Here is a 25,283-nt window from a genome sequence, read left to right as displayed (position 1 = left end):
AAAAGGAAGGGAATAACTGGGGCCAAGACTAAAATCTACAAAGTACACAGAGCAATTCATTGAATTTGGCATCCCAGGGAGACTAATCCATCATATCATAGCATCTCTTTAGTGGAAATTTATCATTTCCAAACACTTGGCCCCTGCAAAGCTTTTTTATTTCTTCCTCTTTGGGTTAAGGTTAAGACATACTTCTTGGCTGGGGTTTTTGCACTTTTAAGTTTCTTAACCTGCCCACCTCTAGCAACAAATCAATGCTTCTCTGCCATGAATTTAAACAAAAATGATGCCAGTCCTTGTTTTTAAGGCTGTATATTCTCTACTGGAAGATAAAAGACAGAAATATGTAAATGTTCCTGAACATTCAAGTGCCTTCTGTTTCATATTCTCTGAGACAAATCACTGTATGATTGTTGAAAGAATATGCAGGTAACACTTCTTTCAAAGTACCTACTACTTATTTTATCTCTTTACATTCTACTATTAGAACAGTACTTTGGAATGGATAAGCAATGAAATCCTGCTGTATAGCACTGGGAAATATATCTAGTCACTTAAGATGGAGCATGATAATGTGAGAAAAATGAATGTGTGTATGTGTGTGTGTGTGTGTGTGTGACTGGGTCACCTTGCTGTACAGCAGAAAATTGACAGAACACTGTAAACCGGTTATAACAGAAAAAAATCACTTTAAAAAAAGAATAGTAGATATACACTACTATACTCACTAAATACATTCTACTATTTAGAATAGCCCTTACATTCTACTTACATTCTATTATTACAAAAACACTTACTTTACTGCAAATTATATGTAATACAGATACATTGACGCAGTTCTACTTTAGTATATTTATGTATATCCTTTAATAAGGTCAGTTTTTAAAATCAACAGTATGGAGCCATAACTTATATATAATAAAATGTACCTATATTAGTATACAGTTTCACCAAATATAAACCTGTGTAACTGCATCACAATCAAGTTTCAGAACATTTTCATCACCTCAACAAGTTCTTCAATCTCTTTGCAATAACACCCTCCTTAACTCGAAGCCTGGAAATCCACTGACCTATTTTTGCTACTATAGATTAGATGTGTCTTTTTTGGCATCATAAAAATGAATATTCTTTTGTGTCTATCTTTTTTTGATCAGCATAATGTTTTTGAGATTTATCCATGTTGTTCACTACTTTTAAGCGATGAGTTCAAGTCCATTGGATGGATATATCACACTTTGTATGTTCATTTACCTCTTGATGGACATTTGGGGTGTTTCTAGTTTTTGCCTATTAAGGAAAAAGCCGCTGTGAACATTAACATATAAATATTTGCATAGACATACGTTTTCATTTTTGCTGAGTAAAACACCTGAATGGAATTGGTGAGTACTACTGATTACTTTATTAGAAACTGCCTGGATTTTCCCAAGTAGTTACACCCTTTACCTTCCCATCAGCCATGTGTGAGAGCATCAGTTGCTTCACATCTCTTCTAATTTTAGCCATTCTGGTGAGTGTATTGTGGTATTTCATTGTGGCATATAATTTGTGTTCCCTGGACGTTCCTGTTGTGGCTCAGGAGTAATGAACCCAACTAGGATCCATGAGGATGTGGGTTAAGGATCCAGTGTTGCCGTGAGCTGTGGTGTAAGTCGCAGACATGGCTCAGATCTAGTGTTGCTGTGGCTGTGGTGTAGGCTGGCAGCTGTAGCTCTTATTTGACCCCTAGCCTGGAAACGTCTATGTGCCAAAGGTACAGCTCTAAAAAGCAAAAAAAAAAAAAAAAAAAAAGTATTCCCTAATGACTAATGAGAATGACTATTTTTCCATTTTTTTCATGTGTTTATTAGCCATTCATACATCTCTTTGGTGAAGTATTTGTTCAAACCTTTCACCCACCTTTAAATTAGGTTTTTAAAAGTTTTGTGTACATCTGGAGAAAAAATTCTTTGACAGGTGTATTGTGAATATCTTTTCCCCTCCTGGGATTTGCCTTTTTATTTTCTTAATGCTGTCTTTCAAAGAGCAGAAATGTTGAAATACCATTCCTTAGGATATAGTGGGCACATCTGTTTACAGATAAGCTTTGCTCGTGAGTGCAATGAATATCTCTTAATGTACAGCACCAAGGCAAATCATGTTGCTTAATAGTGCATCTGTGGCAAAAAAGCCCAGGGCTTATCAGGCCCAGGCTCATCGGTGATCCTGCTCCCCAAATTCTTTGCTAAAGGATGTCCTGTCTCAATGACCACCTTCACTCTTTTCCTTTCTCTCCAATACATCACCACAGGAAGTCTTCTTTATTACACAGGATGAGTCAGCAGTGAGTACAAACACCATTTCATTGCAGTGCGAGCGTCACCACGACCTCCTTGTTGCATTGGAAAACTAAGGGAAAAGTTGGGTCTTGTTCTAGATTTCAGGAATAGAAATGTCTGATACATTGACTCCAAAAACCCAAACCTCCTCTTGGTTCTCAAAATTGGAACCCAGTGAGTTTGTCCTTTCTTCTAAGAAAGGGGGTGGCCTGTGGCTTATTCAAATATTTGTTTAAATGTACCATATCCTAAGCACTGTGTTAGAAAAGCAAGAAATGTCTGGGGTACCATGCATCAAATACTTATTTTACTGTTAAAGAAACAGTGAGAAAAGTGAGGACAGGAATCTTACTCATCTGCTGGGCTCAGTATGGGCATATAGGTTTGTATTAAATGCAGTTAATGTATGAATGACTGTATGCATGCATGCATGAACTAAATGTCAGAGAGGGCTGCCTTGCTTGAGTATTCCATATTTTCCGTAATGGGTGAGTTTCTTATGACGGGAAAATTTTTTATAACAGACAGTTAAACCTCAAGGGAAAACAATGCTATGGTAGCAATAAGATAATCCATATCTTCCCAGCCAGGAAGCCAATTAATACTTGGAGTAAGGCTAATAGTTAAAATTTTCCAAACTGGGAGATAATGCACCAGACCTCAGAAATGAGGAGGGTCACAAGAAAATTACGTTCTTCTTAGATTATAGCAGAGGCAAGGTCAATAATAAAAAGATTGACCACCCCTACAACAAATAATATTAAATATACTTTATAAAACAGTTTCATATACATTTTCCCACTGGAACCTTTCAATACCCCCAAGAAACAGCCACAAGTAGTGTTAATACACATATCCCCATTCTATGCTGCTAGAAATGAGGTTCAGAGAAGGTAAGTGTTTCGCCCAAGATTTTACAGTTACTTAACTACAAAATGGACTAGGTGGACTCTAGCATTATTTTTTATTGCCCTTGGAGGACACCCCTCTTACTGATGGGGTGCCATGATGGTAGTCTACATCTAGGTCTACATTTCTCTTTTCCTCTTGATTTTTAAATAATATCCCTTTGTTGTGCCATGAAATAAGACAAACTATCCTTACTGAAGTTTATCTTTAGGGTATACGCTGCATAGTTTTAAAGAAAATTCAATTGTCAAATAAACCTTTAACACAGTGCTTCCCTTAACTCCATGGGGATGAGCCCCATGCAAGCCATAACACAAGTTTCCTTTTTCTATGCAAACCTTATTTTATAAGGAGTTTGGGAACATGCTGAGGTGATTGTTTCTTACACAGGTGAAGTTTCCTTAATTGTTTTTATGTTATACTTGTCCAGGAGGAACTCCTTAGCTTGGAAACATCTCTTCAGGAGTTTTACTGCCTTGACTTGATAACTGTAAACAGGAACTGGGGAGGAAGGACTTTAGAGCTACTAATCACCTCTGTTCAACCCTCCAAGGAGTAAAGTGAGGCAGTGCTATCTGTGAGCTACCATATTAGGATGCACAGGAGAACCACTCACATTTGAAGAATGGCCTTCATTGCAAGCATGGCCGTCACTGAAACGACTGCATCTTGCCATGAATCTTGCAGCAGGATTACACTTCAGGCCATTGCCTTGCAGAACATGAAGTGTATCTGCCTTTGCCTCAATGACAATGGTGTAATTGTACACTTTGTAATTGGGTCCTAAGGAAGGAAATCTCAACTTTGTTCAGGATCAGGGCTTAGTAATTGAACAAAATTTGAGATTCTATTTTTCACACCAACAGTTGAGAGCTATGACTGAGAAAAAATTTGATTAATCTCTCTTTCTCAAACAGCTATATTTCTACCTTCTTTTGGCTTCTATAATAGCATGTGAAGGATAAACAGCTTTCTTTATTAATGCTTCATTAAGAATTTTTATATCTATGTGACAAGTGGTACATTCTTTGCACAGAATAAAGTACTTGTAGCCTTGATTCCAGCTGGTCTGGATTGGAAAACTCATTACTGCTCTTAGCCTGACTGCCAGAAAACTCCTCAGGGGAGAAATATGGCCTTGTATATATGGAAACACTCAAACCAGAATTGGTCAACTTTTATAAATAAACCATTGGAAAATGTAATTTAGAGGGAGGAGTATATCAATTACAGATTGTTTTCTTAACTGTCTCTGTTTTTTCCCAGTTTCAAATTTTTCATAACAAAAATAATAAAGTATGCAACAAAGCTCATCATTCAGGTTTTTATTATGATCATCTTTCTGTAATGGCAAAGGGAATTATAAATAACATTACAATTTGGAGGTAAATTGCAAGATCCTTTATAGTTAGGCAGTTGATAGTCATCTTGACCAAGTTCTAGATTAAAGTCACCATCTCTTGACTCAAAGGCTGGCAGCAGGTTAGAACAAAGAATTGTTTCCAGTGGGGAAGTTCAAAGCAATTATAAATACATTTATCTTCCTTTGCTCAGGGACTCTCCATCCCATAATATCATTTGCATAATGGGTTACTTTGTTTGTTCCCTTTTAAATGTTAAATTTGGAACATTTTATTCTAAGTGCCATCAAAAAATAAACATACCGAGTTCTAACCCCACAGCTTTTCCTATTTATCTGAGCCTAAAAACCAGTCCATTTTGCCTGTATTTAGGGAAGGACAAGCACTTGGCTAATTTTGTTTATACACCGAAGATGATCTGGCTCTAAAGGGTTGTAAATATAGACAAATGGAAATTAGTATTTCACTTCATCAACCCCACTAAAAATAAGACACACACACACACACTCTCACTCTGTTCCTTTCTGAAGGCATCTGGAGGTGCCATTTTGCATGCGTATTGGCTTCTGACTGCCCAACTCCCTCCCTGTCTCTGATGTCTTCTACCCCAGGCCTGTACTCCCAAGTGGACACTTAGCAATGCATGCTTGCACTCTTTCCTCCCACTGATCCCCACTGCAAATGGACCTGACCTATGTCTAATTGCCCGAATGGCAAAGAACTAACTTAAAAACTAGTCCCTGCACATGGAGGATCTATTATTCAATTCAAGTGGAACACATTTTACTTCTTAAGAGGGTGTCTTGGGATATATAACAGCTGAGCTTAGTCTTTAGAGGAGGGAATTCAAGGTACAAGGTTGACCAGTAGACAGATCTTTGGCAAGAGGAGAAACCTTCATGTTCTCCCATTCACCATGGGGAGGCACTTTCTCCTGTCCTCAGTACAGCCCTGCACAGGGCTAGGAGATGAGGTTAACAAGCACGAGAGCCAACCTGTCCTGATGTTTGGCAGTGGTGATCAGCACAGTGACCTCCCAGAAGGTTAGAAAGTGCCCCCTCCTGACTGCAATCTCTTTGAATTACTGTAATAAGTACTTTGCCGCATCTCAGCTTCCTAGTGCTTAAATCTCTACTTTTCTAAAGCTTCTCACATTCTATTTGTATTAGCAACTGGCTTTTTTTTTTGGATTCAAACTTTGCTGGCTAGGCTCTAGGTAAAGAGATTTTATGCTTTTTCATGGTTAAAATAAATAAATAAATAAACCAGCCTTCCTCACTGATGGTTTCCCTCTACACAGCTATTCAAGTAGCCAGTGGATGGATCTCCTTGGAAACATCGGCAGCAGCTCAGTTACTCTGTCTCCTGACAGCAATCTCTCCATGCCATTGGCTGCCTGTTCCCCGCAGTTAGTGCCCTGACTAAGGCTCAACCCTATGAGGACCATGAGTAAAGGAAGAGGAGCAAATTTGTGATCAAGGGGCAAGACAGGTGGTAGGAGGTGGGCTTAGGTGACAGTGGGGTTTCTGCCAGACCAAGACATTGCCCAGGGAGCAAGGGCAGCTCCATACAAGTTTCAGCAAAGGGGGGGACACCAGTTGTTCTAAAAGTGGGGGTCCAAAAGTTAGGTGACAGCATATATGTTGAAGTTCAGGTGGTTGGGCAGTGGTGCATCACAAGGTGGAGGATGGGAGCCTTGCCACTGGGCAAAGGGACAAGTTAGAGGTAGGCAGTTCTCAGTGGAAGAAGGGGGATTGAGGAGTCTCCCAGAACCTACACTCGGATACAGGAAAGTCAGACTTAAGACCTGGTTTGGGGAACAGGAGTGGCAGGTAGAATGCCTGAGAATTTGGGAGCAAGGGGCAGAGCCTCATTGCTAGGACTGGAGCACTGAAGGAGGCAGAGTGTGTTGTATAGGTTTATTTCTACTTTATAGCACAATCTAGGAAAATAGGCACAACAAGATTCTAGAATAAGGGTGGAGATGCCACCATGGTTGAATCACAGGGGCAGGAACTCAGAGTACATGTGAAAATTCTGCTGTTAGTTGATGGGAGGGAAAACATGAAAAGAAAAGCAGTACCCATGACTGCCTTCTCTATCTTGCATCTTCTATTGCTTCCTCTTTCTTCTTGTCATCATAGTCTTAACAACTTATCTTATTAATATCTTAAAAATTGTTGAAAGGGATTACTTTTGAAGAATGGCTGGGGTAGGAGAAAATGTTGAGAACTATTTCCCTCTCTCTCTCTGTGCACTGCATTTGGGCATCAGTTGTCAGTACTGGCCACAGCCAAGGTTCAAGGAGCAAGGAGAGATATGTGGGGGACGCGATCCATGAGCCAGAGATGGTAACAGTGACCTTACATCACCATAAGCCCCTTTCATGTGCCAGGTACAAGGAAATCTGGGGACCTTGTTAAAATGTGGAGTCCCAAACCCTCAGCTTCGGGATGTTCTTCAGGTGATGCTCATGTGGATGATCCTGTTGGGACACTTGGGGGAAGTCGTACGTAGAGGTCTTTCCCCATCCCACCTCCAACCTTACTGTGCCTGGCTGGGCAGAACTGATATTGGACATGCCTCATTTAGAGAGAGTGGAGGTGGGAAGCCTCCCATCTAACTTCAAATAGCCACACACACCAATGCCCAGTGTTGGGAAGGAGGCCCTCCAGGTGCCAGTGCTGCCCTGGTCAGTTCCAGGAGATGCCAAGCCAGCAGGGAGAGGAACTCACTCAGGGCCAGCTACAGTTGCCCACCCCCAGCCCTAATCCTTGTTTTTTCTTCCATTCTAGTCACATGACCAGAGCTGACTGGGTTCCTGAAATAAAGGACTAAAGAGGGGACTCATAGCCTGTTCCTTCTCCCTATTTCTCTCTTCCACAGCTACTAGAATCCACCAATTTGTGCTGCATCCTGAAGACTATAGTTCTTTTTATCCATCTCAAAAAAAAAAAATAGGAAACATTAGGCCTCCATCAGAATGAGGTTGTGACTTCCTTGCGTGGGCCAGCTTTAAGGACAAGGAGTTGCTGAGGCAGAAAATTCCCCAGTGGCAGGCTTGATGGATGATATGACATTGTCTCCTGGGGACACAGTGATTTGCAGCAGCATTTCAGCAACCCAAAATAAACCATCACTCTGCACAAGGGGTGTCAAGCTTAATGTCTATGCTTTTCATCATAATTCTGGTAGCAGAGCTTTCCAGACTCTAGGTTAACCCCTTTCACCTTGGCCCCCACATCTGGAGCAGAAACGTGGGAGGGATCATATGATAATCGTTCTTTGGATAAGCACTTTTCAAATGAGGATCTCCAAGTGTTTTAAAATATTAGTTAAATTGCCACAACACCTAGTGTGCATAATTTTTATCTATCTACCACTCCCAGATCCATGCCAACCCCTTAAAGATGAGAAACTTGAAGGATAGTTTGGCTAGACTTCAGTGGCTGAGCCTATCATAAAGGCAAACCCTAAATTCAATGCCTTCTTCTCCAGTCTTGTACTAGAAAGGACTAAAATGATGGAGAGGATCATATGATACCTGTGCACCTATGCAAATATATACCATCAAGTAATATTAGAAGAGCATAAAATAGGTATAGTGAATTTATCATTTAAAGAAACTACTCCATTCATCCTAGAATCTTTTAATCAATATTTTCCCTTCTAAGAAACTTAGCTTCTTTTAATCAATCTTTCCCTTCCAAGAAACTTAGCTTCTTTCTGTTTCAGTTTTTCTATCTATACAATGGTGAAATAATAGGGTTCCCTAAGCGCTTATACTGCTCCATGACTAGCACTGAATGCTCATGTATACTACAACCTACAAAAGGGACTGTCCCTATAAGACAGCACCCCCTCACAATTATAAATGGCAATTAGAAATGGATTATCCTAATACATCACTCAAACCTGAAGAATTTTTATGGTCAAGGTCATCATTCCTATGATCAGAAGTTCCTTCCTCTTCATGGTAGTTCATGGCCACTGGCTTGTATGATACGATCTTATCTGAGTTAGTCACTAGCCTCCTATTTTTGAAAGCTGGTACTAAAAACACCACCAAGGTTATAAGTTTAAAAAAAAATTGTAGTTAAGACCAAAAAAATTGTTGGTGAGTCTAAAAATCAATCTCAGCCTCCATTCTGTTTGAGGAACAACAGTTTCTTATTTGATGTATGCAACTGGAAGTAGCCAGCTGGGGATCACTTAGAAAGTAGTGGGGCTTCTTAGAAGATCTTGGGAGAGCATTGCAGATGAACAAAGCAGCTAAGTTAACAGTCTTTGCCAAGCAGCCTTCTAGGCTCACTCTGAGCTGTGGTCCTGTGGAGGAAGCCAAAAGAAAGAGAAAATCCAGACACAAGCTCAAGATGAGCCAAAGAGAGAGGAGCACATACAGAAAGGTCAGAGATAATGTTGTCACTGCAAAGGTCTATGGGAAAATGAGGAAACTGAAGAAGGCAGCAGAGGTGGGTCCTTCAGGTGTTAGCCCTGGAGGTTTACTTCCCAAGGGAAAGGCAGACCTCCAAGTTCTGGATGAGGTAACTAATTACTGGGCATATTTGATGGAGCTGGTGAACACATGACATCATGTTTATGTATTGAGATTTCCTACAAGGTTTACTATGAAAGTAATGTATGCTGCTTGTAGTATGTCACGGATAAATAGTTCTACAGAGATCTCTTTTATAAGGCAAGGGAGAAACATCTACAAAGCAAGCCAGTGGCTAGAGCAAAAATCTGTAGAAATAAAATCTTGGATTGCTTTTAGAACACATTGATAATATTCCAGGGAAAATGGAGACACATTCCTGGGGAAAAAAATATATATGTATATCAGTAACGAGAACACAGAATTAAGGAGGAACAGCTACACAAGATAGGTATAAACCTTCATGTGGCATTGAATAATTTACGTGCTTTCATCCATTGTCTTATTTCAGGCTCTAAAAAAGTGACCTGTCTCAGGTTGGTGAGTGGGTAAAGTGGGTCTTCTACTCCCTAGCTGTGTGACCTTGGTCAGTTCCCTGCCTCTCAAAGCCTCAATTTTCTCCCTGGGCTCCTGGGAGAATTAAACGAATCACTGCACAGAACACGCTCAGCACAGAGCCTGGCACATGAGAGAATGCATGAAACAAATGCTGGTGCACATCACGGGTCCTGACAGCCTCCCTACACAGCAACAAGACTGATTAAAATGAAACAGCATCAATGTCTCTGAACGGATATATTGAACTGAAATATTTTTTTCCAAAATGCCTCTCTGGGTGCTATGCCTGACTCCATCATTGCTCTGTTTTCACAAGATAATTTTGGATCGTCTCCGTTGGGAATGTCCTCAGGGCTTCTTTAAAATATACACACATATGTGTACTGCTATTGGTTGCAAAGAGAATCTTGGCCCTTCTAGAGCGACTTTTTGTTTTTCTACTTAGAATTTGCCATTTAGAGCCAAATCCGATGATGAAGAAGAAACATAATCAAGGGGGGACAAAACTAAAATACTGAGATTGATTTTGCGTGCGTGTGCCTTGCAAACCACCCCCAAAGGCAATTCTAGATGAGGACCTGTGTAAACATTTTGAATAATGGGGATAGTAATGTTAAGGGCATGACTTCCTAAATGCATTACTGGAAGGATGACCCCCATTTAAGCTTGACTTTTTAAACATTTTTTTAAACATGAAAGACTCATTTTTTTCATAGTCATACTTGAGCTGTTGGCCTCTATTCAATTTTGCTTCTTTTTTTATTTTTCCTTTAATTTTGGCCACACCTTCGTCATGTGGAAGTTCCCAGGCCAGGGATCAAACCTGCCTCACAGTTGAGGCCTGTGCCACTTCTGTGGCAACCAGCTATGCTGCATGAAAACTTTGTCTATTTGCTTTGGAAATAGGGAAGGAAAGGAAGAGGAAAAGACCAGAGGTAGAAAGTAAAGGATGGGAAGAGAGAGAAAAGCCAAAAGTGAAAGGACAAGTTGAGGCAGAGAAAAATCAAACCAACTCAGAAACATCACAGAGAAGTCAACCTTGTAGACAAGAGACCTTAATTATAGTTTGCTTTTTAAGACATAACTCATCCTGTTTGCTTTGTGGAAGGGAGAGAAGGCTTATAATGGGCTGAAATAAACTTTCCAGTCAAGGCTAGGTCATGTCTTTCTTCTGCTCTGGGAAAATGTGTTTAATAAAATACCTTAGCCTTCTGAAAAACTGAACCTTTTTTAGGAAACTTTCTTGTGCTTTTTCCTTCGTATTCAGGTTGATCATTCACCACCTGTTCATTTCTTTGCTCTTGTCTCCTCAAGGCTCCTGGACAAGCAGGGACTTGAGGATGAGAACTTGTGGGAAAGGAAGGAAATATATGGAGCTCTCTTATGTGAATAACATGATTAGCAGAAAGTATAAAAGAGGCTTCTTCCCCTGTTCACAAAGCAGATTTTCTTCAGAAGCTGGCAGAGCTCCCAGACAATTTGCTCTGGGGACAGACTCTGGCTCAACTACTGCCAGTGTCAGCCTGGGGGAGGTGGAGGTGGGGACTCCAGATTGATGAGTTTGGGCAGCCGTGGGGAGGGAGCACCAAAGAGGCAGGAGGAGGGGAAAGGACTCAGCGCAGCACCAGGCAGGGCAGCTTGGATACCACCCTTAGCAGGCCTTCTGGCGGCCTTCATAGCTAAGGATGGGCTGAGGGGCTAGAGCAGGGAGAAGCTGACTCCAGGATCCAATGTGGAGGAGGCTGAGTGGTCAGAATGCAGGGGAACGAACAGTGAAGGACGAGCTGATCCCGTGGGCTGGCCCAGGGCACAGGCCATTTCAAGCTGCACAGTGCAGTCTGGAGGACAGAGTAACCCTGATTTCTGGACCAAGCATATAGCACCTCCTGATTTCCTGCCTGGCCCAGGGAGCTGAGCAAGCCATCATGGGGGTTCGGGGAATGATCAAGAGACAGAGGTTACTGTCACACTCCCTGGCTCCTGCACCTGACTCTCAGCTTTGTCACCACAGCAATGCTCAGCCTACCCATTTCCACTTCCCCTGGGTAGTGTTTTCAACAAATACTCACTCTGGAGAACTTCTAATTGGACTGGAAATCAGCAGGCACTCTATGGACTGAGATGTGTTGGTGGGGAAAGGAAAGTGGAAGGGGACCGAGGTCATCAGCTTCTGAGGCTACTGCCAGCTTCCCCGCTAGGTTTTAGCTCAGCCAGACTGGGATTCCTGATAGGAAGACTTTAAAAAATGATTTTCCCCTAAAGTTGAATTTTGAAAAGGTCTAAGGCCATGAATTATTCAGGGTCACTAGCTGATTTAGCCCCCAATGTCTTCCAGATATCCTCAAATGGACCCTTGGCTAGCTTGGAAATTAACAGGAAAGATTTGAGATATATTTGCCTCTCTGCTGCCTTAAATGTCCACCAGCCTGAGGCTACTATGAAGCTGGGAACTGGTAGTCAGGGTAACTGGCTGGCCTGTTGTTTTCTGCTTTCTCTGCTCTTTCCTCAACAGAATAGCGGGTGGGGGGGCACGCGCACGCATACGTGCACAGGCAAGCACAGGCATGTGCATGTGTATGATTATACAACTCATTTCTGATCATTTCCAAAAATTCAGAAAATACAGAAAAAAGTAAGGAATGCCACCAGCTGGGAATCAGCACAGCTGACACGGTAGCACATATTACTCATGAGTTTTTCTGTGCTATTATTTTGAAGAGAAATTATAGAATGCATATATTTTTAAAACCAACTTTTTCACTCTACACTATATCACAAATATTATCCTTCCTTGTTCATAAGTACAGAGATGTTATTATCATTTATAATGGCTGCTTAATAACCCAGGATAAAAATGTGCTGTGATCTATTTGATCAATTGCCTGTAGTTCGATTATTTCAGTTGTCACTAGTTTATAATGAGGGGACACAAGAGTTTTTATATATAAACACAACTCAGAGACCTAGAGAAGAGACTTGTGGTTGCCAAGGGGGTGGGGAGGGAGTAGGATGGACTAGGAGTTTGGGATTAATAAGTGCAAACTATTACATTTAGAATGGATAGAAAATAAGGTCCTACTGTATAGCACAGGGAACTATATCCAATGTCCTGGGGTAGATGATGATGGAAAAGAATATAATGAATGCGAAAAAAAAAAAAAAGAAAGAAAATGACATTGGGTTGAAAAAAAAAAGAATCTTCACCTAAGCATCACTGAATTTTTATCTGATTATTCTCTTAAAATGAATTCTGCAACGTGGAATTGCTGGGTCAAATCCTATCATCGTTTTACAGGCATCGATGCATCCTTTCAAAATTTTCCTATAGCAAGTAAATCTCTACCAATATTCCATCCTTCCAAGAGCAAACGAAACCACCCATTTTCCTCACCCACCCCTGACACTCAGCATTATGAGTCTTCTCATCGTTTCCAGTCTGATGGCTGGATAGATCTCATCTGCTATTTTAATTTAATATTCAGTGTTTTCTCTTCTCCCTCTGGAACCTTCTGTCACCTCTTGGAGCTCTTTCTCCACTAGCATCCCCCTCATTCAATGATAAGCAATAGTGGAGCATTTCCTGTGTGGGGGCACCGACCTCACTGAACTTCCACATTACATGAGAGCACCGTCTCATGTTCTCCGGGGGAGCTAGAGAGCTTCACGTAGGATGGGGATATATTTACTCTAGGTTTCATGGAATGGTGAGAGCAGGATAGATAGGAAAAGGGTCACTTGATGCAGAGAAAAAAGCAGAAGCAAAATCACTAAGTCCTGTGTTCCAGGGTGGCCAGGAGGCAGCCCGGCCATGTGGAGATGGGCTCCATGTCCTGTACAACAGAGTTCAGAGTATTCCATAGTGATGGCAGAGTTATAGGAAGGGTTTTAGAGGAGATGAGGGAGCAAATCTGTGTTTACGAAGTTGATTTTGGCAGTAGTGTGAAGGAGGAAATAAAGTGGGAGAAAGTGAGGGAAGCAGGAAAACCAATTAAAAGGCTGTTGGAATGGTCTGTGTAAAGATGCTGAGAGTTGGAAAGAAAGATCAGTTAGGTACGGAGCAGAGGAATGGGTAGATAACAATTTTCAGGACTTAATACAACACCGTAAGTCAACTGTACTTCAATAGCAAAAAAATTCAGGACCCGTGACTGGGAGGGGGAGGTGAGGGAGAAGTCAAGGAAGACTTGGAGCAGAAGAGAAGCTATGCATTTGGGCAAAAATGAAGAGATATATTTGGTTTTGCACATACTGCACTTAAGGCACCCATTAGCCTTTAGATAGATACAGCCAAGGGGAAATCCACTGTAAATACAGATTTGGGACTCTGGAGAGAGGCTGTGGCTACACATATAGATTTGGGAATCATTAGCACTCAGAATACCCACAGTGATTTCATGAGCCCTTCCCCAGTCCCCCATCCGGGCCTGACACGTAGGTGACTCTTCTAGTCTTGTCCCTGACCTGTAAGCCTCTTTCCCAAACTGATGCTCTGAAGTACCCAGTTTGTTAGGAGAAAGAATGGATCAAATGTAGAAAATTCATATAACAGCTGGAAAAATAAGCTACTTATTTCGTGGTGCAAATAATAAGTCTTTGTTTAAAAGGTATTTGTTAACACAAAGAAATGACTCCTCAATGGTGTGGCAGATGGGTGGGAGATCTATTGGTGTGGAACAGCCTTTCTGAGTTCTCTAAAGTCATGTCAACAAAGCAATATCCAACCTGGCCTGGGGTGGGACTCAGCTCACCTACTAGAGATTCAAAATGCAAGGTCATTGCTGGCCTCTGAAGGACATATTCATAACTCAGGTTTGCCTTAAGACAGAGCTCAGCAACCTGAAACCTACGCCCTGGAGCCAGGTTTTGGTGCCGTGCCATTGGCTGGGTGGCTTCTCAGCTATGGTTTGAACTGCTCAATTAAAAGTACAGGAAGCGGCTGTTTAAATTTAAATGGAAACATGGTAAAACAAATGTGAGTGATTTTAGCCTACTCTGTTCTCTTCAGCATCCTAATAAATCTTTATCTAGAAAAACAAAAAGTGCTTTTGAGACTCTGCTGGGATAGAAGTGTGAGTGTCAGCTCTCAGCATCATTTTTCAGCAGCTTACATTCAAGCTCTGGACTTGGAAAACCTTACTCTGACCTGACTAAAAATTGCCTTTTTTCCCCTTTAATCCTGTCTACTTTTCACACTGGCTCCCTTCAAGCCCTCTTTCTCGGCTACATCAAATCAGAGAAGCCTACTGCATGTGGTAACACATCCTTGGCTGGGCCCAGGAACCAGACAGAACTGTCAACCACATCCACTGTTTAATATACATCATTTCACACCACACTTACCAAAACCAAAGAACCAAAACTATTATTTTGATAATAAGGCCTTAACTGGAAATTATAAAACTTAAAAGCAATATTTTGCTCTATGATAAGTATCACCTCAGCAGCCTGCGCTGGCTTTTCTCTTTACAAATATGGATGTACTTAACTACAAGTCAAAAAATTAAAGGTTTCTTAAATAAACTAGGCATCTGAATTATAGAGTTATGGCATAAAGAACTTATTCTAACCCCACGTACTCAGCCAGAGAACCAATAATGCAGAACATGGGAATAAATTGCTCCTATCAAGTGTTGAAACGACGCAAGATAAATCATGACTAATGCCCTAGAATGTTTCCTGCTGGAAATGTCCAAAAGACACTGATTTCAAATGACATCGACTCCTCAAATGAGGAGGCAAGGCAGACAAGGAAGAGGGCATGGAGATTTCCATCCCTTATTCGTACATAGCATGATTCTAAGTCCAAATTGTTAGAGCTTCTGAGCCGAGGAAATGATTTCTACTGTGAAGGAGGCAAAAGGAAGCTCCCTGGAGCACCAACGTCCCTAATGACAGGCTACCCTGAGAAGCTGGCAAATGTCCCTTTAGTATTCACGGCAAAAATCCCTGCAGAGTCAAAGATCAAAACGGCTTCCTAATTTAAGCCAATGCTTTTGAGACTGTTGACACTTGCAATAGAGATTAACCTCGAAACAGCTCACTTCTCCGCTCACTGTTGGGGCTTCTGAGTTCAGGGCACTGAAGGTACATGACTCACACCCAACTATGTAAATGCGGCATCTGCTGTGGCCTCCATGTTTCTCTACCTTTATAAATCTTCATCCTCTGTTAACCAAAGACACATTCATTACCCAGGTCTTTCTGTGCTCACATAAACAAACACTTGAGGAGCACAGATCTCGCTTCATTCAAAACTTTCCTCTTTACACGCACACTCCGTCACATGACTTCCACCTTAGTTTATTTCCCCAACATTCCCCCATTATTTTCCCAAATAGGTACCTGCCAAAACCCTTTAAAGTGCAACTCCAGCAACACTTGGGTAAAATTTAAGAGACATACTTGCGAATGTGAGCTGCTTCTTTTTCTCCCCCTGCAAACTTGGCACTTGCACACATCATAAATCTCAACACAGCAGCAGCAGAACACAGAGTGTCTATTTTCTGTTGGGACCTGTGTGTTCTTCACCAGGGTGTTGGGAGCCCTGCCACAGTCTTCAGAGACACAGCACACTCTCTAGTCAGTGTTCAGGGCCACTAAGCCATTATTTTTACAACACATCAGGATATTTCAACTTAATAAGCTCAGTTCAGAGATGAGAATCAAGCAAGATCAACTAGAAAAAAATCCTTCCCTGTATATCTGCCCTGATTGGGAAAGCTGATCGTCAAAGTAAGGGTTCTAGAAAAACAGCTTCTAGAAAAAAACCCAAAGGGCCAAACATCTGCAAAGAACATACACAGACTCTGGCATGCCGCCCTCATTTCTTCCACACCCCAGACTTTGTTTCCCCCCACTTTCCTAGTCTCTCCTGCCTTCCCTCTGTGTACCCAGCTGTGGGGCAGTGATTGCAAGTGACGACAAGCACAGTTCTCAGAGCTAGGGTGCCTGGGCACATACTCTGGCCCCACCTCTTATTTTTTGTGTGATCTTGGGCCATTAACTCATTTCTCTGTGCCTCATTTCTTCATCTGCAAAATGGACAAGGTTGAAAATTAAATGCGCTGACACCATTGGTGCTTTTGGCCCAATGTCTGACAGGTAACATGTCCTGTCCCCTTGTTCCTTGTTAGACTGTGACTAGAACAAGCATAGATGGAGCTTTCCAAATACAAAGTAAAAGCTACTTTGGTGCCAAATTCCAGTACCTACCTGTGGGACTTGGGGCAGACCCAGAGCAGTAATACTATGCTGAAAAGTGCTTTATGTATAAATCGTCTCATGTAATCCATAACCACCTATAAGAGATTTACACTAGTTATTCCTCAACTAATCTTCCCTTCTAGGACTGTTGCCCTTGTGTAGTTCCCTTCCACACTGCCTTGGGGTTTGGCCTTGTGCTTACTTTGGCCAGTGGAATCAACAAATGTGAGATTAGTAGAGGCCTGATAAATGCTTGCACATTAAAGCAGGTACCTTTAGAACCCTGCCACCACCATGTCAGAAAGTCTAGCCTCCTTAAGGATGGAAAAGCACGTGGAGACAGAGGCCCAGCAGGTCCCTACTCCTAGTTGATCTTCCAGCTGAAGGTAGCTACATAAATAAGCTCAGGTAACACCAGAAGAAATTAGCCTGTCAACTCACATAACCATGAGAAACAATAAATTATCATTATGTCAGCAAATTTTAGGGTGGTTGTTCCTCTGTAGCAAATAGCTAAAACAGAAATTGGTGAGTGGGGTGCTGCTGTAAGACCAACTTAAAACAGAAGGCACTGACTTTGGGACCAGATGGTTGGCAAAGGCTGAAAGGGCGGTTAGGAAATTCTTTTTGGAGGCTGGAAAAAGGCCACCCATGTTGCTAAAACAATCAGTAGTCATTTGTAAGGTTAAAAATACATATCTAATAAATTTGTGAGTCTTGAACTGAAGACATTTCCAAGCAGAGTGCTAGAAGCACCAACAGATTTTTTGTTTTTTAACTTTGCATAAGGTAAAGGAGAAGAGAAGGATGAGTTAAAGAGAGAACCATTGATAGGCAAGCAGAATTTGGAGGAAATAAGGAGGGCCCAGAACTTGCTGGGTTAGAAAGTAAAACTGCTCTTCATTTCCATCCTCTCCAGCTGTCAAAGAATTCTCAAAGTAAGAAATGGTGTCAGGGTAAAGATTAATCAAGGATGTGGCTGTAAGACCCTTAATTAAAACCTCCAAAAGACTTTAGTAAGTGCCGAGTAGATTGAAACTGGGCAAAAGCACTTCTAACACTCATAGAAGTCAAACTCAAAATAGCTCAGCGTATTCTGGGGAGCTCGGCTGCCCAACATAGTAGCCACTAATCATGTAACTACTAGGCACTTCAAGTGTAGCTAGTCCCATTTGAGCATACCCTAAGTGTAAAGTGCACACTGGATTTCAAAACCTCAGTATGAAAAATGTAAACTAGTTGATGAATAAATTTTAATATTTAATTACATGTTGAGATAATATTTTAGATAAATTGAGCTAAACATAATATATTACTAAAATTGCTTTCACCTGACTTATTATTATTTAAATTTTGCCTCTTAGAACTTAAAAAAAAATCTCATATGGTTCACATTTGTGGTTTGCACTATATTTCTATCACACAGCACTAGTATAGAGAGAAGTTATCTCCCAAAGATTTGTGGATATAAATTTTGTCTAATGAAATGAGCAATAATGAGATGTACAGAAAATCCATAAAACTTCTAATGGAATTCTATTAGTTTGGAGTAAAAGTTTAAAAATATAGAAGACCTCTAGACCCACAACTTTCTCCAATAAGTAGGCAGGCTGAGAAAGCTACTTAGCTGCCAACACAAGCCACTTATATTAAAAAATAAAAGGCATCTCAGAAGATGGAGCCAAGAACCCAGAGGGTTGAGTCTAGAGCAGATCCAGACCCTAATCAAGGAACCCTGCCTGCTTGAGTAGGAAAACATAATATGTGCCCAGACTGATCTTAGAATTGCTATGGAGCAATTACTGCTATTGCCTATTAGTCTATTTTTGAATGGGAATATCTATTGGGGTTACCATTCCCTGTTTCAACATTTTATTTGGGGTGTGTTGTTCCATTTACAGGCAGAATTTGGAGGAAATAAATGGAACTTGTTAGGCTAGAAGGCAAATTTTATCTCTGGCTGAAAAAGAGCTACATATTAGAAGCTTATCTATAGCTGGACCAGATTCAGATCACAAGATCATAGATTTTGAGCCTAATGAGGTCATTGGATGAGATTTGAGGGGACTTGGGAGGGTGGGGTGTATTTTTCCAAAGGGAAGAGTTTAAATAATTGTGGCCAGGGGGTGCACTTGATGGATTAAGAATGACCACACATTATTTACAAATCTTCTAATTAAGGGGTAGAGGTTATTCTTCCCACCCTTTGAACCTGGGCTGGGCAAGTTCTTTGTACTCACTTTGTTCAATCAAATGTAGCAGAAGTGGAGTTATACAACATTCAAGCCCAGATCTCAAGAGGCTTTACAGTTTCTACTCTTGACCTCTTGGCCCTCTGAGAACACCATCCTGTGATAAAGCCCACAGTGAAAGGCTATCCTAGCTGCTCCATCCATTGCTATTTGAAGCCTCAGATGTGAAAGTGCACCCTCTTAAATCTGTAGCTGACTGCAGTCACCTGAGTAGGCCCAGGAAAAACCAGAGTAAGAATAAGTAAGCTAAAGAACTGTGTTAAATAAATTATTGTTGTTTTCAGGTGCTATTGTGAGGTGATCTGTTCTGCTGTAATAGATAACTAGCATCTACTCCTGGTCTAACAGAGAAGAGAGCTGAGTTGATGGGACAGGCTTTCTGGCAAAGATGTGACTTGAATTCTCTGCTGGTTGGAATTCTGTTACCACCATGCTCTTCATCACATGGGCCTCGCCAATGTACTGCTCACAACATGACAGCTAGTTTCCCCCAGAGTGAGTGGACCAGGAGAGAGAGAGAGTTGCCAAAATAAAAGCCACAACATCTTTTATAACCTAATATCAGAAGTGATATATCAGGAGCTCCCACTGTGGCTCAGTGGTTAACGCACCTGACTAGTATTCATGAGGATGCAGGTTTGATCCCTGGCCTTGCTCAGAGGGTTAAGGATATAGCATTGCCGTGAGCTGTGGTGTAGGTCACAGATGTGGCTCAGATCTGGTGTTGCTGTGTCTGTGGTGTAGGAGAGCAGCTGTAACTCTGATTAGACCCCTAGCTTGGGAACCTCCATATGCCATGGGTGTGGCCCTAAAAAGACAAAAAAATAAAAATAAAAAAAAAATAATAAAAGAAGTGACATATAATTACTTCTCCTGGATGCTGTTGGGCACACAGACCAGCCCTGATGGAATGTGGGAGGGGACCACACAGGGTGCTCATATCAGGAGACAGTGATCATTTGTGGTCATCTTGGAGGCTAGCTCTAGCACAAACCAGGAAATGAATAAATGTATTTCACATTATAGTCTTTAAGAATCTCAGAAGGGCTAATTTCCCCATCCTCTATTTCTCCTCTGACTGACTTGCTTATCATAGGTTTTACCCATTTCTTTTTATATCCCAGCTTACCCCTACCTGTTATCACCTTCTCCAACTTCATCAGGCCATGGAACATGGTATTTTGGGTCTTCATGGTTCTGACTAGAGGAAACTGCAGCAGTTAGTTGCTCAGTGGGGTCCTGAACTAGAAGGCTTAGTAATGGGAAGACAGACCTTCTAAGATAAGAACCCCCAGAACTTTTGCAGAGGATAACTCTAAACTAATTCAGCTCAATAAAGAGCAGGCCATCCTTGAACTGTAAGGAAACAAGTCCCAGTGTTTGTTGCTGGTGGCAATATGAGGTTTCCAAAGAAGGCAAACTAGCTATTAGCTGTAAGAGCTATCAAATTTGTCACACACTATTTGACTCACTCATGTCCTCTTTGGAGAACATACCCTCCCAAACCAACAACAACTACCAATGGAAAAAGTGAAGCTGTATTCTTTGAACAATCTCAAGTGCTCAGTAACAGAGAATTGGCCTGAGTAACTGGGTAGAAATCTAAATCAGCTTAAGGGACAAGCATGTCACTTCACTGACACTGACTTTTGTTAAGAAACACAAAGTAGGGCACATGCAAGTAAATGCATATTGCTAAGATCAAGGTTTGGAATATCAGAAGTAATACAAATATATTACTATTGATTAGGATCTTAGGGTTACATTTTTTCACTCAAAGACCATTTCCTTAGGAAGTCCTCTGTCTGAGATGACTAGGAAACTATCGGGCCTTAATAGGAGCTGATTTCCACTAACCCAGGCATCACCCTCTGAGTCTTGGTTTCTCCAACCTCCAAAGAGGTGTCACATCCCTAAATCCCATGACTGTAAAGATTAAATAAGATGAAGCATCTGAGTCCATTCTGTCCACTGGGGAGGAGTTTATGATCAAAGTGGAGGCAGTGTGGAATAAGGGAAGCAACCTAGGCTTTGAATTCTGCCCATGTTTGTATTTCAGCTCCATCACACTTAGCAGCTTAACTCTCTCTGATCCTTAGTTTTTTCAGCTATAAATGGGGTTTTCTGCCTTGCCAGGTTCTGTTAGGGTTAAATGTTGTATCACATGTACAGAGGCTAGTACAGTACCTGGCACATAGTAAGTGCTCAATTAATATTAGTCTCCTTCATTTTTGTTGCCTCAAATTTCCAACTCTTATTCATTTGATAAAATGAAAAACAAAGGAAACCCTATGAAACTGGAAATAAGCAAGTGAAGGCCAAATTTCAAACAGGTGATACTTCATAAGTTCAATACCAAGTCACACAATAAAAACAGTTTGTAAGAATTCTAAGGGGATGGGGTCTTGATGTGCAGTTGCTCAAGTTGACCAAAGGGCAATCCCATGGTCTCAGCACAGGGGCTGATCTGAGCCCTTCCCTGGCATCCCTAGTCTTGTGAGACAAAATCCATATTACTGAAGAGTCTACCTATAGGTTGAAAACAGAAAGGGGTTCAAGATATGAGACTATTCCTCAGAAATGAGCTATGATATGACTTATGAATGGTGGAGGCCAGGGGTACAGAGCCTGGAGACTTCACACAGTTTTCCTCAGAGGAATTTCAAACACTACTAGGAGTGATAGTTGAGGAGACAGAAACCATCCCTAAAGGAGAACTCCTCCAGGTTCCGGGTAGGTTCTGGGAAATACACTGGCTGAAAGTCAAGGAAAGGGAAGGAATAGGTTATGGACACTCTCAGACTCCTCTCAAGGCTGTAGTCTGTCTCCAAAACATCAGCACAGTGGAAGTAAAACATATGCTCCTTTAGAATTAAAGTCATCCCCAAATAGCAAGGAAAGAACCAGATGCATGGCCCTTGTTTGTAAACAAAGACCAAGATAAATGTCAACTGCCAGACCTCAAAGGGAGGTATGACAGGCCACTTGTAGAGAGAAGCCACAGGCAGTAGAGCAAGCCCTTTGGTCCCCCCGGTGGTCTCTGGCAGACATTTCCAGAGGCATCACAGAAGAGCAGGGAAGCTAAGGGGGCCAGAGGGGCATCTGCCCTAGCACCGTCCTCACTTGGCCAATGTTAAAGCTAAACCTGACCGTCACGTTCATCACAGCTATGCTTGAACAATCTGGAGTCAGGCACTTAGCTGTGAATCTCCCAACAGGTAAATGGCTAAGCCTCAATTTCTTTGTCCACATGATGCAAAAAACAGGAGTCCTCACCTCAGAGGTGGTTGTAAAGGGTAAATGAGGTCATGATGTAAAGCTTTTAGCACAGTGCCTGCACACAGCCAGTACTCACAAATTAGTAGGTGCTATTCTTATTTTTGTTTTGTTGTTGGGGGTGATTTTGCCCTCTGCTCTGTCATTTCACCCAGGGTAGCATTTCTCACCAGAACAGGGAGACATGCAGAACCAGGACCATCAATGACAAAAATCAGACACTTTCCAGAGTGGGGAATGGTATTATTCCATTCCCAACCATGAGGAGCAGCAGCAGCTGTATTGAAGAGGAAGGGTGGGAGCTGGTAATGAGGCAACATTCACATCTATCAGCCTTGCTTCTGTGTCTGCCTCAGTGAGCTCAGGAGCCAGCTTCTAAGGGCAGAGGGACCAGGGCTGGTCTGCAAGGAGGTTCAATCTGTTTGCTGAGGGCTCAGGGGCCATTCACACATGGTGTAAAATGAGAAAGAGGGCCCCCTGGGAGACACTGAGAGAAGCCTCCTCCAAAGGGGAGGGGGTTCTGCCCACCTCCTCCCCAACCCCCACTCTCACAGCATTTGGGGAAGAAAGCAGCAAAGAGAAGGCACCACCCCTGCCTCTGGGCCAAGCATCCTATTAAGGACCAGGGCCTCACTCTCACCCAGGGAACTTGGGACACACAGCAGGTCCCAAATCAACAATGGAGCTCTGCAATTCCTCAGCCTCAGAGTACTGGATTTTAAGGAAGCTTGAGAGGTACTGTTTACTTTCAACAGGGTGTCATTTCCAATGGGAAGACCAGGTACACTTCTCTAGCAGGTCAGTACACAAGTAGTTCAGTAACCAGGCCACCTGAGGTTCCCCGTGACAGTAATTACACTAAATCTTTGGGGTTGTCTTTTTCTTGGCAACACTAATAAGAGATACATAAAGGTTACTGAACAGGAAATCCACATATATATATGAATTTTTATTTTATATATATTATATATATAAAACACACATTATATATACATAATTTTATATATTATATATAAAACACATACACATTATATATATACTTTATATATATACTATATATCTCTATCTATTTTATTTATCTATCTACATCTCCAAGGCCTAGGAATCTAAGTGTCCAACACAGAGGTGCCAACAATGTTAGCAGAATAAGTGTTTACTTAAGTAGACTTTAAAATAACCCAGCTTCTGTCTGTATCCCAGTGAATATGAGAAAAATGTTTCCTCCCTCCCTCCACCCCACACACAGGTAAACAGTAGGCAACCTTGACATTCGGTCATTTAAAAAAGCAATGTAATGACACAATTCATAAGTATTTTCTCTGAGAATTGAATCAGTAAGTTTTCAACTCACAAGTTTCATCTGCTTTTAAAAAGATCTAAAAATTCTCACAGAAGTCCATTTTGTTCTTTTCCATATTCCCTTTATTACTCCCTTCTACGAGGCATGCATCATATTTTACAGCACTTGGGCCCTGGTTATGACAGACTCTGTAATAGCTCATCATCTTCACTCTATGGTCTCTTGTCTAGTTTTACTAAGTTCTATCCTTGTACAGAAGTGCATGACCCTCTCAATACATAAAAGTCTCCTTTTGCAATCCGGAGAGTAAGTGTGTATGTGATATGAATGTACCTGACACTTACCTAATGTTTCTGCCTCCTAATAACTTCCTTTAAAAAAAAAATTTATGGTGGTCTCTTACGAGAAGTCAATTGACTGGCTCTTGAAAAGCTTTTAGAATAAAACAATGCAACAAAGGGGGCCTGTCTTCTGGTCAGATCATCATCTGTGTTCTTGTGAGTGTTCTTCACAAAGGTGATGGTGTGTCTGGAGAATGGGACATGCACATATGGAAACACACATATACTACAAGTGAAAATGCAGAGAACACAGATGCTAATTCATAAAGACGTGAATTTTCTTCCTGGCACTGAGAGCAATGGCTACGAACATCAGAAAACCCAAGGTATCCCCTCTCCCCACAAAAAGAAATCATGGAACAGGTTCTCCAACAGGAAAACAGATCTTCTCATTAGTCTGGGATGGTTGACAGACAGAAATCATATTATTTAAATCCTTTCTTGACTCTGTGCCCAATATACTGACACTGACCATTAAATTTCCCTTGAAGCCCTATTTTATGAAAGACAAAATATAAGAACAACCGTTCTTTTCCTACCTGCTGCTGAAGCCACCAGAAGCCAGACTGCTGCTCTCCAAAGGGAGCAGACTTCAGGATTAAATCTTCTGCTCCCTCCCCTGGAACCAGAACCATCAAAAGAAAACTTCAATTGCTCAGAGCAAGCGGACTGTTTACTTCCAGCCACTTCTTTCTCATTCCCATTGCTTGCTGGGTGCCAGAGCTGGGTGCTTGAGAAAGAATATCTGGGGAGAAAGGGACAGAACTGGGGGAAAGACAAATGAGAGTTCCCAAGGCAGGGATTAGTTCACCCAATACCCTTCCTTCAAGAAAAGGAAAGCCTTCTTTTTTCAGCTTGAATTTCTCATAGCAGATCTGCCCTGCATTACTCACAGGTAATTACTACATTGCCCCTTCACAAACAGCAGACATACTTTTTTGGGCAAGCCTCCAGATTTCTGATGCATGCCCATACCTGTCCACAGGGATAGTGCTGCGCCTGGGAAAAGGGGGAGGGCAACAATCTCGCCCCAAGGGAGGAACTCAGTCTAGACTATTAATCAAGTTCTTGGGATAAAATATGATCACAAAGGAGATCAGAGGCTGGTGTGAACCCCTCCATGCACAGGACATCCACCTCACTCATGGGATCACCTGGTTAGGGCTCAAACTTTTTCCAAGTAGATCAGCAGCTCTGCTTTATCCAGCTTCAACTTGTCCCCCCAAAGAGGAAAGGAGGAGCAAGGATTACTCTCACAGAAGGAATGTGGTTTTCTTACTCTGAGCAGTCGATGTAGGAGATTCAAAGATGATCAATGTGCAATTAC

The 25,283-nt window shown here is 41.6% G+C and overlaps 1 protein-coding gene across 1 annotated transcript in view; it reads right to left on the bottom strand.

The window, feature by feature from the left end:
- Positions 1 to 24,723, bottom strand: part of FRMD6 (FERM domain containing 6) — a 241,198-nt gene extending 216,475 nt beyond the window's left edge. Inside the window, exon 1 of the mRNA XM_084981134.1 lies at positions 24,496 to 24,723. The gene's annotated coding sequence lies outside the window, so the exon portion shown is untranslated. The remainder of the gene's footprint in view (positions 1 to 24,495) is intronic.
- Positions 24,724 to 25,283: the final 560 nt, after the last annotated feature.

Source organism: Sus scrofa, chromosome 1 (assembly GCF_054392235.1).
Source record: "Sus scrofa isolate SSC_HxYL_T2T_F1_AM1 chromosome 1, Sscrofa_HxYL_maternal_Yorkshire_Landrace_v2.0, whole genome shotgun sequence".
Classification (NCBI taxonomy): Eukaryota; Metazoa; Chordata; class Mammalia; order Artiodactyla; family Suidae; genus Sus; species Sus scrofa.
Note: the sequence above shows the minus strand (reverse complement) of the source record. Positions and strands in the feature narration are given on the sequence as shown.